We start from the raw sequence: 9969 nt of genomic DNA on the forward strand, positions 1-9969 counted from the left end.
CTGATGGCGCTATATAAATAATACAATAATAATAATATAATGCGTGGGAAGAAGGGGTTAAACGCTTACCTTTTTCCAGCCCCAGGCTCCCTTGGCGCTGGGGACTCTCCTCCCTCTTCCGATGTCATCTGCTGAATGCGCATGCGTGGCAAGAGCCGCGCGCACATTCAGTCAGTCCATAGGAAAGCATTACTCAATGCTTTCCTATGGACGGCAGCATCTTCTCACTGTGATTTTCACAGTGAGAAGCGCGGAAGCGCCTCTAGCGGCTGTCAATGAGACAGCCACTAGAGGCAGAATTAATCATAATGTAAACATATCAGTTTGTTTACAGCAGGCAGGGTTAACCCAAGATGGACCTGGCACCCAGACCACTTCATTAAGCTGGAATGGTCTGGGTGCCTATAGTGGTCCTTTAATTGCAGGATTCTTCATTGTCTAATTGCTTAATCTTATAAACCTTCTTCTGAATTCTACATATTACAGGGCTACCCTATTCATATGCTGTCCACCAATATGTATATATATGTGTCCCAGAAAACATGGTGGATCTGGTCACCCTTACAGACAGAGCCCCTGCAAGGGTAAGCTTGCTTTCTCCTCCCTCCCACCTTCCTTCACTGTGACCAACCCACCTCCCTTTTGCTATTTTATCTTTCTCTTGCCCTCCCTCCTCATGTTTCTTCCTTCCACCGTTACCCAAGCAAAGAGTAATGGACCAGTCAAAGGCTTTTCTATGACAAGGTGAGTAACCTCTGCATTTAGAATGCTATTCAAAATGTAGACACATCGTTGCAGAATAAAAAGCTATGCATTTTTACATTTAAGGGGTACCTGTCATGAGCAAAATGTATTTTATCAATTTTGTTTGCAAAGGTATAGATTGGGAGAAAAAACTATTTAACAATAGTTTTTTCTCCCAGCTGTCAATCAATACATTGCTATAGAAACATAGAGTTTGGCCCATCTAGTCTGTCCAATCTTCTAAATACTTGCATTAGTCTCTGGTCTTATCTTATAGCTAGGATATCATTATCCTTAGCTTCCTTCACTGTATTAACCTCTACCACTTCAGCTGGAAGGCTATACGATGCATCCACTACCCTCTCAGTAATGTAATACTTCCTGATATTATTTTTAAACCTTTTCCCCTCCAATTTAAGACTATGTCCTCTTGTTGTGGTCATTTCTCTTCTTTTAAATATAGTCTCCTCCTACTGTGTTGATTCCCTTTCTGTATTTAAATGTTTCTATCATATCCCCCCTGTCTCGTCTTCCCTCCAAGCTATACTATATTAAGATCTGTTAACCTTTCCTGGTAAGTTTTAAGATAAAGTATATATGATAGAGTATGGGCTCTATGCCAAAGAATTCATTGATAAGGGAGAGCATAAGAGACCACCCTCAGATGGTCCTACTGCTCTTCACACATCGCACATTGGAAGCTATAGTAACTCCTTAGCCGACTTTGCTAACTCTGGCTAGGGAGTTGAGGAGCAAAGTGAAGAGATGTCACTAAGTTCAGATGCCAGCAGTTTAACCCCTTAAGGACACATGACATGTGTGGCATGTCATGATTCCCTTTTATTCCAGAAGTTTGGTCCTTAAGGGGTTAAACTAATTAATTTAAGAGTATGGGCAGAGCTAGGGCAGACCGGAGGTGGGTGCTACAGAACAGTAACAACCATCACTGTAAGCATAATGCGACGGGAGTAGAGAGTCGGGTGAATGATGACAAGTTTCCTTTAATATTTTTGACACCTCACCTCACATATTTGTTAAATAGTAGTTGAGATCAGTAGACATAATATTAAAAATCTTGGAAAGTGACAGTTTTTCTAAAATATTTTTTGTTTTTGCAATTGTTCTTAATACTGTAAAACATATGCATGATATATACACCAAAAACAATCAAAAACATCTCCATAACAGCTAGTAATATGTTCAGGTAAATGTGCTGTACATGAAACTTTGTCCTAGTGCCAAAACACTCCTTCAACTCCAAATCTTTGATCCACCCACACATGTACATAAACGTGAATAAATGTTTAATGCGTTTTTCTTCCTACAGTCAAAATTGCATAGCGTACATATATGATTTCACAATTGGGCTCAATAACATACAATTAAAAAGTCTCATTTATTCCAACAAAAGTATTATTACAATTGTTAAGTTCAAATGGGTAAAGCCCCTTGATGGAAGCAACTGATTTTTGGAACATACTTATAGTTATTTTAATAATGCTGTGACTGTGTAAGGAACAATGAAATTACAGGATGCAAAACAATATAAATTAATTACATTATTACAGCTATATATTTTAAATCATAAGCTGAATCAGACATTGTTCCATTGTTTCTGAGGTAAAGTAACAGTCACAAACTGTGTTTCTTAAAGGGACACTACAATTTTCAGTTGATCCCAATCTTTGTTTATGCAATGCATTAAAATATGCACAAATAATGATTTCTAATTAACAAAAAAAGATACATTTGCTATGAAATCCAATCTGTTTTCAAAGTCTGCAATGTGCAATCTGCAGATAATGCTCACATAATTGTCAAAAGCAAGCATGTCAAACTCAAAGTGTGGCACGGGCTACATAAAGAAGGTTTAAGTTTATGTGGGCCGCACACACACACACACACTCACTGACAGACACACACATACTCACTGACAGACACACACACATACTCACAGAGAGACACATACAGACACACTGACAGACACACTCACACTCACTGACAGACACAAACACATACTGACAGACACACACATACTTGCTGACACACCCAGACACACACAGACAGACACACTGACACACTGACAGACACATACACACAGACACACATACTCACTGACAGACACACAAACACACTGACACACACACTCACATACTTGCTGACAGACACACACACACACTTAAACACACATACTTAACTTTACTGCTCCTTACCTTATGGAGCCGATAGGGGGCATCACCCTGGGGTCCTTCCTGCTCCTCACTGCTCCCTCGAGCGGTTTAGTGATGCCGGGTGCTGGAATATGACGTCATATTCCGGCACCCGGCTTCACGTCACTCGGCGCGCACGTGGGAGCAGTGAGGAGCTGGAACACTGAGCTCCCTCGAGGCCCTCCTCCCCGGCCGGGTAAGTGTTAGTAGAATAGGCACCTGCAATATGGGGAAAGCAGGTGCCTACTCTGCTATAACACTGAGCATGCACTCGCGGCTCGCCAGGCCGCAAAGATGGTCCTTGTGGGCCGCATGTGGGCCGCGAGCAGGGCCGGTGCAAGGATTTTTGGCTACACAGGCGAAGATGAATTTTGCCGCCCCCCCAACACGAATAAGATGTATCTTTAGCGGTATCTCATATCCAGCCTTTTGAAATCCCCATGTAGTGTATTGTACCCCCCTTTAGTGTGACTTACACCCCCTTGTATGTCTCTTACAACCCCCATGTGTATCTCCTTCCCCCCCAGCCCCTTTGTGTGTCTTTCTTTCCCACAGCCCTTTTCTGTGGGTCTCTCCCCTCAGCCTGTTTTTTTGTGTGTCCCTCTTCCCCTCAGGCTCCTTTGTGTAACTTTTCCCTCCCAAGCCATATAGACATAGATATATAGCTACACACACATACAGGCACATAGTCACAGAAATATGCAGGCACACAATCAAACAAACACAGCCATACAGGCACACAGTCATACAATCAACACATACAGGTACACAGACATACAGTCATACAGACACACAGACACTGGCATATAGATAAATAAAGACACAGTTATACAAACATACAGAGACATGAAGATGCAGGCATATAGAGACATACAGAACAAGGCATACAGGCATGCAGATACATACTTACACAGGCATGCGGGGACATATATACACAGACAGTCACACAAAGATATACAGAACAAGGCATACAGAGACATATGGATACGGTCATACAGAGACATACAGACACAGGCATACAGGGACATTCAGAAACACACGGACACAGTCATATAGAGACATACAGACACAGACAGACATAGTCATACAGAGACATGTAGACAGGTATACAGAGCAGGGGCAGATCCAGAACCTAATCTTAGATGGGGGGGGGGGGGGGGGTAGTGAGTTTTAGTGGGGTAATAGGGGCTCTAATTAAGGAGTTAAGGGCTGTAGTAGGGGGACAGGGGCTGTAGTTGAGAGTTAGGGGCTGTAATTGGGGGCTTAGGAAATGTAGTGGGGAATTGTGCTGTAGTAGGGGGTTAGGGACTGAAGTAGGTTGATGGCTGCAAGTGGGAACAGGGGCTGTAGTGAGGGGATATGGGCAGCAATTGGGGGAGAGGGGCTATAGTGGGGGTAAGGACTGTAGTAAGGGAATAGGGGCTGTACTGTTGTTATGGGGTAAAAGGGAGTGGAATGGATGTGAAGTAAGGGAGTTAGAGGCTGTAGAAGGGAGTATAGGGGCTGTGGTGGGAGCAAAGGGGCAATGTGGTTGGAAACGGGCAGTATGGTGGGAAACAGGGGCAGTAGAGGGGGACACAGGGGCAGTATGGTGTGGGCACAGGCTGTAACGAGGGACACTGAGGCAATAAAGTGGTGTCACAGGGACAGTATGGTAGGGGGTAAATGGGAAGTAGAGGGGGGGACAGGGGCTGTTGAGGCGGGTAGAGGAAGTAGAGGGGTGAGACAGGGGCAGTAGAGGAGTGTGAAAGGGGGGCAGAGGCAGGGGGCAGGGGCTGTAGAGGGAAATAGAGGAGGCACAGGGGATACAGAGGGGGGCACAAAAGCAATAGGGGGGGCATGGGCAGTATAGTGGGGACAGGGGCTGTAGAGGGGGGCATGGGCTGTATAGGGGGAGCATGGGCTGTATAGGGGGCGCATGGGCTGTATGGTGGGGCAGAGGCTTTAGAGGGAAAGAGGGGCTGTAGACAGGGCAGGGGCTGTAGAGGGAAATAGAGGAGCTGTAGAGGGGCAGTATGGTGGGGCAGGGGTTATGGAGGTAAATAGAGGTGCTGTAGAGTGGCACAGGGGCAGTAGAGGAGGACAGGGTCAGTATGGTGGGGGCAGGGGCTATAGAGGTGCTGTAGAGGGGCACATGGGGCAGTATGGTGGGGCAGGGGCTATAGAGGGACGTAGAGGGGACATGGGGAGTATGGTGGGGGCAGGGGGAGTATGGTGGGGCAGGGGCTGTATGGTGGGGGCAGGGGCTGTATGGTGGGGGCAGGGGCTGTATAGTGGGGGCAGGGGCTGTATGGTGGGGGCAGGGGGAGTATGGTGGGGGCAGGGGGAGTATGGTGGGGGCAGGGGGAGTATGGTGGGGGCAGGGGGAGTATGGTGGGGGCAGGGGCCGTATAGTGGGGGCAGGGGGAGTATGGTGGGGGCAGGGGGAGTATGGTGGGGGCAGGGGGAGTATGGTGGGGGCAGGGGGAGTATGGTGGGGGCAGGGGGAGTATGGTGGGGGCAGGGGCTCTATGGTGGGGGCAGGGGGAGTATGTGGGAGCAGGGGGAGTATGGTGGGAACAGGGGGAGTATGGTGGGAACAGGGGGAGTATGGTGGGGGCAGGGGCTGTATAGTGGGGGCAGGGGGAGTATGGTGGGGGCAGGGGGAGTATGGTGGGGGCAGGGGCTGTATGGTGGGGCAGGGGCTGTATAGTGGGGGCAGGGGGAGTATGGTGGGGGCAGGGGCTGGAAAAAAAACGTTTTGATTTAAAAAAAAAATGCTACAAGTTTTTCCCCCACCCCCTTCCCCTCCCAGAGACTTACCTTGGGCCAGGAGGGAGAGCCTTACCCCTGGTGGTCGGCTGGGACGGGCTGCAGATAGAGTCAGGACCGCTGGGGAGTCTGGGATCAGTAGAAGTCCCGCCCCCTTCTGACATCATCAGAGGAGGACGGCTGACTTCACTGCCCTGCTCCTGCTGTGTGCTGGCTGCAGGGAGATAGGTGAGATGACAAATCCGAGTCTCCAGCCAGAGGCAGGGGATTCGGATTTTTGCGCCCCCCTCCTCTGGCGCCCTAAGGCGGCCGCCTGTGCCGCCTTATGGACGTGCCGGCCCTGGCCGCGAGTTTGACATGCTTGGTCTAAAGCACTGTGAGCCCTTCCAATAAACAATGCCTTGTGGCATAGTAAAGGTTTTTGTGAATTGTAGTTAAGTTGCCAGGTTTCTACTATATATAAAGTTAATTGCTGTATTACAACTTCCATAAAGTCATGACATCATGCACATCAGAGGTTTGGGTGGAGGAACAGAAAACGTGAGCTTAAAGCCCAAAATAATTTATTTTAACTAAAATCTAGAATTCCCTCCAAAAGACTACAAAACATACAGAGTTAATTTAAGGCCAAATCAGTTGAACTTGAAGCATAGCTGCAGGCTTCACAACTGTCCCAATTTAAGCGGGACCATAATGATTTTAGAGCTCTCTCCCCCGTCCTTCTGAGACAGCCATTTGTACCACTTTTTATATGAGCCCTGCTTTCTTTAAAGCCACAGTTTTATTGTACTGTGGTAAAATCACTGGTAGCCTAGAGACAGACACAGAACATAAGAGCCGGAGCCGCAAGGCGATAGCTTTGTTTCACAGCCACTGAACTGGGCGATGAGTGATGACATTATTGTCCTCTGTGTACAGAGTGTAGTCGGGCTCAGCAAGGGTGGAGTTAGTGTGAGGAAAGATGTGATCAAAACTATTGCACCGCTGGGACCTTATGAAATCAGGGACTGTTTAGATCAAAGTCTCACTAGAAGAAACTGATACAGCAGTATGGCTCACCTAACCTGCGTGTATCCCTTAATAAAGGAGTTAAAGACTGGGTAAAACACAATCATTATTAATCTTCAAACTCTGCTCTGATAAGACTGAAATGTAACTTTCTATCAGTGTGCAAAATGTGTGCTGCACAACCGCATCGAGAATCCCTCAATGTGTCGATATGCACATTAGGTGAGATTTATCAGTGTTTTGTTCTAAACAGTAATGCAAAGATGTAGAATTATAGGGATGTGACTGCTGGTTTCCATGGTAACTGCACCACTTTTTAAGAATGTACACCACTAGTGATAACTTAAAAAGGCTTGGATGCTTTTTTTTTTTGGCATAAACAGAATATTCAAGGATTTAATTGATATCTATGTAAACTGGTTGTTGATCCAAGAAGAATCGGACTGCTGTCATGGAGTCGAGAAGGATTTTTTTCCATTTTTGTGGAATATTTGGAAATGGTTACCATTTGTGTTTTTGCCTTCTTTTGGATCAACATAGTAAAGGAACGTGTTTTAAGTTCGTACTTGAGGACTTTAATTTTTTTTTTTTTTTTTTTTTTACCTTGAACACTTTAAATTCTCTCAATATACCTTACATGTATGGGTTCCTAAAGTGCCCTTTTCATATTAATCTTCCTCTCAGATCTTTCAAACCCATTTTCAGAGTGATAAACAAAGTCCCAGCATAATAGTACATGTCCCCAGATAATAAAACAAGCCAAACAATTGTTCACATAATTAAAAATGGAAAAAATCAAATACTGTTATAATGTTATTTACTAAACTCAGAACAGAGCAAATTGACAGCGAAAAACAAGTGTTGCTTAAGTTATTGCTGCAGCTATAGCTGAACTGGAGAAAGTCTTCAAATTATCTATGTTTGTTAAACTATGCTGTTCAGGTTTTATTTTGTCCATTTAGAGTTTAGCAAATAACCCTATAGGTGTGAGTTAACTAATGTTCTGGGTTGTCAGTGGAGGAGCATGGGGACACCACTTAGGTACACAAGGCAGCAAGGAGAGTGGAAACGACTAGCTCATGTTCCACTTCTGCTGTGCATCGTGCAAGATCTAATATAATCTAAATCAAGCACTGTTCTAAGCATACAACTTTGTTTGTTAAAGTTAACCATTACAAGTCATCTAAACCACATTTTCATTAAATATAAAATAAATAAATAAAAAAAAGTGTAGCTCATATACAATTACATTACAATACAGCATAACCATCAATTCAAGCCCAGTTTCATTGAGAGTAGGGGAAGAGAGCAAAGTTTTGTGGATTGCAGCTATTTCTGCCAGGCTGAAAATGATGGTAGTCACAGTCCATAGCATTTCGAACCTTGGTAAGCACCTAGCCCTACCAATCTTGTTACCCCCAACAATAAGCCCCAAACTAACCCTAAACTCCCTAACACTAAACTACATAATCCTAATCTTAATTTAACCTAATCTTTGACCCCAAAATCAGGGGCGTACCTAGAGCTTTTCGCACCTAGGGCGGATCCGCACCCACCCCACCCCTTGCTCCCAACTTTAAAATAAAATAAATGTAAAAAAAAAAACACAAAATATTCTAATGTATTTAGCACTCAGCAGTATTTGTGTAGCTTTAATGTATTTAGCACTGTGTTTGAATGTAAGCATGTTATTGTATGGAGCAGGGCTCAAGTCCTGCAGGAACGCGTGGGAACGGCATTCCTGCACTTTTCCCACAGCAGGAACGCCTTTCCTGTTACTAGTCCTGCAGGACCCAGGGCTGGCACATGCAGCCGCCAGAGCAGGGGGGAGCACAAATCCGAATCCCCTGCCTGTGGCTGGGAACTTGGATTTCTCCCTTCAGCCTGCAGCCAGTGGAGTTGGTCGGCCTCTCTTGTTGATGTCAGGAGGAGGGGGCGTGACTTTCACTGCTCTTCTCCCAGGACCGCTGGGGAGTCTAGGAGAAGAGCAGAGGAAGTCACGCCCCCTCCTCCTGACATCATCAGGAGAGGCTGGCCGACTCCACTGACTTTAGGCTCCAGATCCTGTTCCACCCCTCCTGGCCAAAGGTAAGCCTCAGGGAGGGGGGAATGTACTTTAGGTTTTTTTTATCCCCTTACTCAGGCCCTGTCCCCCTCCTCAGTCCCTGTCCCCCTCCTCAGTCCCTGTCCCCCTCCTCAGTCCTTGACCCTCTTCCTCAGTCCCTTTCCCTCTTCCTCAGCTCCTGCCCCTCTTCCTCAGTCCCTTTCCCTCTTCCTCAGTACATGTCCCCTTCCTCAGTTCCTGTCCCCTTCCTCAGTCCCTGCCCCCCCATCCTAAACTCCTGTCCTTCTTCCTCAGCCCTGTCCCTGAGGAAGAGGGACAGGAGATAAGGAGAGGGGGCAGGGGATGAGTAAAGGGTACAGGGCTGAGGAAAGGAACAGGGACTGAGAAAGAGGGACAGGGGCCTCTTCCTCAGCCCCGTCCCTTTTCTCAGCCCATGTCTCCTTCCTCAGTCCCTGTCCCCTTACTCAGGCCCTGTCCCCCTCCTCAGTCCTTGACCCTCTTCCTCAGTCCCTTTCCCTCTTCCTCAGCTCCTGCCCCTCTTCCTCAGCCCCTGCCCTTCTTCCTCAGTACATGTCTCCTTCCTCAGTTCCTGTCCCCTTCCTCAGTCCCTGTCCCCCATCCTAAACTCCTGTCCTTCTTCCTCAGCCCTGTCCCTCTTCCTCAGCCCCTGTCCCCTTTCTCAGCCCATGTCTCCTTCCTCAGTCCCTGTCCCTTTCCTCAGTCCCTGTCCCCCTCCTCAGTCCCTGTCCCCCTCCTCAGTCCCTGTCGCCTCATACAGTCCCTGCCCCCCCATCCTAAACTCCTGTCCTTCTTCCTCAGCCCTGTCCCTGAGGAAGAGGGACAGGAGATAAGGAGAGGGGGCAGGGGATGAGTAAAGGGTACAGGGCTGAGGAAAGGAACAGGGACTGAGAAAGAGGGACAGGGGCCTCTTCCTCAGCCCCGTCCCTTTTCTCAGCCCATGTCTCCTTCCTCAGTCCCTGTCCCCTTACTCAGGCCCTGTCCCCCTCCTCAGTCCTTGACCCTCTTCCTCAGTCCCTTTCCCTCTTCCTCAGCTCCTGCCCCTCTTCCTCAGCCCCTGCCCCTCTTCCTCAGTACATGTCCCCTTCCTCAGTTCCTGTCCCCTTCCTCAGTCCCTGTCCCCCCATCCTAAACTCCTGTCCTTCTTCCTCAGCCTTGTCCCTCTTCCTCAGC

The sequence above is a fragment of the Pelobates fuscus genome, chromosome 9 (genome assembly GCF_036172605.1).
Source record: "Pelobates fuscus isolate aPelFus1 chromosome 9, aPelFus1.pri, whole genome shotgun sequence".
NCBI lineage: Eukaryota > Metazoa > Chordata > Amphibia > Anura > Pelobatidae > Pelobates > Pelobates fuscus.